Source organism: Triturus cristatus, chromosome 1_1, assembly GCF_964204655.1.
Source record: "Triturus cristatus chromosome 1_1, aTriCri1.1, whole genome shotgun sequence".
NCBI classification, from domain to species: Eukaryota; Metazoa; Chordata; class Amphibia; order Caudata; family Salamandridae; genus Triturus; species Triturus cristatus.
The window spans coordinates 22,950,798-22,956,797 of NC_140579.1; the positions used below are offsets into that span (position 1 = coordinate 22,950,798).

The 6,000-nt window shown below is 42.0% G+C and overlaps 1 protein-coding gene across 1 annotated transcript in view; it reads left to right on the forward strand.

Annotated features, from left to right (window-relative positions):
• Nucleotides 1-5,493, forward strand: part of LOC146869191 (C->U-editing enzyme APOBEC-2-like) — a 109,532-nt gene extending 104,039 nt beyond the window's left edge. The window contains exon 4 of the transcript XR_014978300.1: nucleotides 5,212-5,493. The gene's annotated coding sequence lies outside the window, so the exon portion shown is untranslated. The remainder of the gene's footprint in view (nucleotides 1-5,211) is intronic.
• The last annotated feature ends 507 nt before the right edge of the window (nucleotides 5,494-6,000 follow it).

The following is a 6,000-nucleotide window of genomic DNA, read 5'->3' on the forward strand; positions in this document are numbered from 1 at the left end:
GTTTTTCTTCATGTAACTGTATTTTTTCGCCGCATATTATTGTGGGCCCTTTACTCCCCTTTACTCCCTTCATGTCATTGCGACCTCCAATTTACGGAGGTCGACTTCTGACCCTGTGCTCACCCTCTCATGTCATCTCCTTTATTTATTACCCCCTTTATCACATCTTAAAATAAATATCCAGCGTACACAAACCGAGGTTTTCCCCTTACCCGTTCTCCTTCCCTTCCCGCTCCGCGTTGTCGCTGTCTTCCTCACCGGCTAATCCCAAAATTTTACACGACGCTTCGGTGAGATAACACTTTGAGGAATGAACCATGGCAACGCACCGCTAACGTCGCTGCGTTGCCAAGGAACATTCCTCGATACGTTTTTTCAACTCTAAGCGGCCTACAACGCCTTCGTTTTTACGCATTGCCCGTCTCCTGGCAACCAGTGTGACAACAGCCTCCGGTGATCGCGCTCGAGCGCATTTACGATCCCCGGAGGCTAGGATCAGCTGGCAGTTACGCTTCTTAAAGCCCAGGGAAATATATTTGTTAGTCAAACCCTCATCTTAAAGCCCATTCATCTTTAATTCATTGAAAAATAATTATTAGTATTACCAAACCTTTATATTATATAAAAAAAAAGAGGGAGAACGTTTTATTAAAACCTTCATAATATATTATTTAAAAAAAACAAACATTTTATTTCATTTAACTTCTCTATCCTCCCTTATCATGTCTGATCTTGATTCAGACGAAGCAGAGGCTAGCGTACCTACCCCAACCTAAATAATGAGGCGTTTAAAAACATCATCCACGAGGAAATGAGATCCTGTATGTTGTAAACTCTTTCTAAAGTAATGACATCTAAAAGAGCCTTCCTATGTGAAGAGGATGATAATACTCTAGATCAACATACATTCAACGAAGATCTCACTCATACAAGGGGAAAAAGACATAAAAAAGTAAGAATTTAGATTTTATCCCCAAGAGCACTGGAGGTCCTAGTACCTCTACCTTCATGGGAGGTCACCGCACCTCAAATACCTTGGGTGTCCCTAGCGGCACAACACATAAAGGTGTCCCTAGCGGCACAACGCATAAAGGTGTCCTCAGCGGCACAAAATATCAGGGTGTCCCCTGCGGCACAAAATATCGTAGTGCTCAGAATGACAACCTCGATGAAAATGATGATGATTTTGATAATGACGATGCCTCTGATTCTCCCGACGAATATATCTTAGATCTCGATGAAGACGATCTTGAGTTCAACTCCCTCGATGAAGATCTCTCTCACTCTTCTAAAGATACCATTCTAGACCCCTAGGCCAAGACATGTTCTCTCCTCTTAATATTAAACACCCCAGGAGCTCAGAATGGATCCCTCAGGACCACGTGAGCAAATTTATAAACAAATGGCTAAGGAGCCCACTAGACAGGGATGCTCGGAACCTATTAAGAGCTGAATGCTCCAGACCCTCCATCGGGGATAAAGCCTGCCAAACTCCAAACCTTGATCCAGAACTCATCAAGTACCTCTTTAAGCTCGGAAGAGACCCGAGAAAAGGAATGGAGAGATCCTTTAAAGGCTGTCAAGATAGAGTCCTAGACATCCTAGGCCCCCTCGCAAGAATTATTGATATAACTGAAGATAGCCACATTAATGGCACCCCACTATACACTGAAATAATTAGAGGACTTAGCCAGAGAGCTCTCGTTCTTCTAGGTAATGCTAACGCCAGCCTCAACTCAGAGAGGAGAAGAGTAGTCCTCACCAAAATTAGTCCAAAATTAAGCGATTTAGCCGACAAAGAACCCTCCATCAACCCCAAGGGCTTGCTCTTTGGCGAAGACATGATCAAAACACTAGGAAAATATGTCTCGACCTTTACGGCTTTAGATAAAGCCCACCAGAACATGAAAAGAGTTTTTAACTCAAATAACCTTTTCAGCAGGGCCGGTAGACGGGGCCTGTCTTCCGGCCGCTTCAACCGCAAGCCATACCCTAGAGGAAGAGGATATGGCGGAAGGGGATTCCTCCCCTCGAATACACCTCAATTCTTCCCACAAAGAGGAAGAGGATTTCGCTCCAGAAACTTCAGATCCCGCGGTGCTCTCAACTACAACACACAAAGTGAGTACAATCCCTACCTCCCCTACTCCTCCCCTTTCCCCCAAAGTAGGAGGCAGACTCAGACTTTTCTTCAACAATTGGAAATTAATAACCCAAGACCCATGGGTTTTAAATACTGTGAGAGGGTTTATGATAGACTTTACCGAAACTCCTTACCAGTCTTCTTTCCCAAGAGAGATGAATCTTACCTTAGATCAGGAAAAAATAATAGAGGAGGAAATCTCCACCATGCTTCAGAAGGGCGCTATAGTAGAAGTCCCTCTAGAGATGCTAAGATTTATAAGCACCCTCTTCCTTGTCAGAAAAAAAGACAAAGGTTGGAGACCTGTCATAAATCTCAACAAATACCTCGTTTACAGACACTTCAAAATGGAGGGTATTCACCTCCTCAGAGACTAACTCCTAGAGGGAGATTGGCTCGTCAAATTAGATCTGAAGGACGCTTACTTTACCATCCCTATAGCCAAAGTTCACCAACCCTTCCTTCACTTCTTGTGGAAAAACCATCTCTTTCAATTCAAAGCCTTCCCTTTCAGTCTCTCTTCAGCCCCTTGGTGTTTCACCAAGGTCATGAGATCAATCGCCTCATCCCTAAGGGAAAAAGGTATTCGCATGATACTATACCTGGACGATATCCTCATCCTATCTCAAGACCACTCTCAAATCATCCAAGATCTCAAAACTGTGATGGACCTATTAGAAAACCTGGGGTTCATCATAAACAAAGAAAAGTCAATTATTTCTCCTTCCAGAAACCTGGAATTCTTGGGTTTTACCGTAGATACAATAAAATGCCTTCTTCTGCTCCCACCAAAGAATATATCAAAAATTAAGAAAGAGATAAGACACATTCTAAAACTTCAGGAGTTTTTCCTTAAGAGAATTAGCCAGGTTACTGGGTCTCCTTTCCGCTTCCATCCAAGCTATCTTTCCAGGCCCCTTAAATTATCGTGCCCTTCAGAGAGTAAAAGCCAGAGCCCTTCAATCGGGCCTATGGTACGGGGACCTCATCTCACTATACCAAGAAGCAAGACTGGAACTGAGCTGGTGGTTAGACAACCTAGAGGCATGGAATGGCAAAGCAATTTTTGGATCAGCTCCAGAATTTGTATTAGAATCAGATGCCAGCCTTCATGGCTGGGGAGCTTGCTTCTAAGGCCAGAACACTGGAAGAGTCTGGTCTCTGGAAGAATCCTCACACCACATAAATTTCTTGGAATTGACGGCCGGCCTCTATGCCTTGATTAGTTTCAAACAATCCATTCAGGGCAGATCCATCATCCTAAAGATGGACAACATTTCCGCAGTTGCCTATAGAAATCGCCTAGGTGGAACCAAATCTACAGACCTCTCGAACCTAGTCAAGAAACTTTGGATGTTCTGTCTGTAACACAAAATATCTCTAAGAGCCGAATATCTCCCAGGAAAAACAAAAGTATCCGCAGATTGGAACTCAAGGTTCCTCTTAGACTTCAGCGATTGGAAACTCAACGTCTCTGTATTCAATTCTTTAAACAACTTATGGGGTCCCCTGGGAATAGACCTCTTTGCCAGCAGGTTGACATTCCAACTCCAGAGTTACTACAGTTGGATGCCAGACCCGGGTGCTCTGGCAGTGAATGCCTTCCTCCAACCTTGGGAAGGCACCAACGGTTACGCTTTCCCTCCGTCCTGATCACTCCTTTCTGGCCTTCTCAGGCTTGGTTTCCAACTGCCCTGGAAATGAGTTACAACCTTCCATTCCTAATTCCCTCCCTAGTGGATCTTCTTACAGACATAGACGGTCGTCTTCACCCCATGGTTCAAACAGGGAAGCTCAACCTTCTTGCCTGGAGAGTGTCAGGAGATCCAACGATCTCTCAAGACTTTTGTCAACAGCTTCAACTCTCCTCGGGGAGTCCTGGGCTCCCGGCACACACTACCGGTATAACATCATATGGAAATCATGGGTTTGTTGGTGCTTGGAAAGGAATCTGGATTCCGTTGAAGCACCTATCGTTGACATAATCAATTTTCTTGTAGAACAATTCGAACGAGGCCTTAGTTAGAGATCTATTAATTGTTATAGATCTGCCATCTCAGCAGGTCACTCCCTCGTTAATGGTAAGACAATTGGTAAAAATGCAATTATCTAAAGAGTTCTCAAAAGCATCAGACTCAGGAGACCCCCTAGACCTAGATATCAATCCCTCTGGGATGTCAACTTAATTCTTGATCTTTTTTCAAACTGGCCTATTAATACCCTTCTAAACAATAAAAACCTTTCTATCAAACTCGCCACCTTACTTTGCTTAATTTCCTGTCGTAGAGTCTCTGATGTTAAAGCTCTTGAAATATCTAATAGATCCTACAACATGTTCGGAGTCAATTTTGATCTCTTTAGGAGAACCAAGACTATGTCCGATTCCATCTTTTACCCTCGTTTTGATTCTTGCCCTAAACTCTGCGTGGTTAATTGTATGAAAGAATACGATTCTAGAATGGATTCTCATCGCCCTTTATGTGTGACTCAGTTACTCATTTCCTTTGTTAAACCTCACAGAGGTATCTCCTCTAGTTCCATTTCTAGGTGGGTTAAAATTGTTATGAACCTAGCAGGTATTGATCTAAATATGTTCAAAGCTCACTCTATCAGAGGTGCAATGGGCAGTAAGTCTTTCTGGTCCGGAGGTAAGTTGGATGATATCCTTAAGGATGCTGACTGGTCGAATGCTAGAACCTTTGCTCAGCATTATTGCAAACCAATTTCTCATATGTCCGACGTAGTCTTACAAAGCTACCAACATGCATAATTGGTTGCCTCCGGTCTTGAAATGAAATTGCGATTCTCCTATTAACATGACTAGTGAATCTGGATTTCATTAAATACACGGAGGCTAACATTATCCCTCCCTCCTCTTTCCCATTTAAACTTACATCTTCAGTATAACATATCTATTATGTGTGAATTGAAATGTTATATACATTTATTGACATGAAATCTGATTTATGTTTTTTCTCCTTTATACTTGTCTTAATCACATTGCTTGTTCACCTAATTTATCCTTTATTTTTTCAGAATTTACTCACATTTCTTTCTATTTATTTCAGATAATCTCTCCTAACTTCAGGACTGGGACTTCTTCTCCTTCATCATCCTTGGTTTCCTGCCTTTCCTGATGTTTTATCAAAGATGTTTGCATCTCTTTAAGGAACTTTACTCCGTTTCCACACCTTAAAGTTTCAAGTTTTTTAGAGAAACTTATCCTGTTTTACGCCATTTAGAAGAAGTTGAATGTTGTGGTCTCATGCCTTTTGTTTATTCTTAATGTTCTTTATGGAACACTTGCTTTATGATGTATGCGGCTGCTTGGAGACGCATTAAAAGTGATATGCATAATGTTAGCCTCCGTGTCTTTAATGAAATCCAGATTCACTAGTCATGTTAATAGGAGAATCGCAATTCTTGGGCACCAACACATGAAACAATGCAGTTTTCTTGCAAAAACAGTACCATCAGGACCTTTGAAAAGATACTTTTCACTTTAGATAATGTTTCGGTACAGTTCCTAGTGACAATACCTGTACCCTTCCTCAGCACGTGCACTCGCCTTCCCAACCCATTACATGTTTATAGGAAGCATTTGTAAAGAATTATCTAATGATGATTGTTCAACACCTCGTCTGAGCTAAGAAATGCTCTTACGATTGCAATTACATTGTCTACATTCCTACAAGCAGAACAGAGCGGGACTTCCAGTATGTGCTCAACAACATACAGAGACCAAAAAACTTCACTTATATAAATGGGAAATTATGCATTGCTAAAAGCGGACTAATGGGTACATTCATGGACAGTTAAACTCCTTACTCTAACTATGCCAACCCCGTCTATTTGGT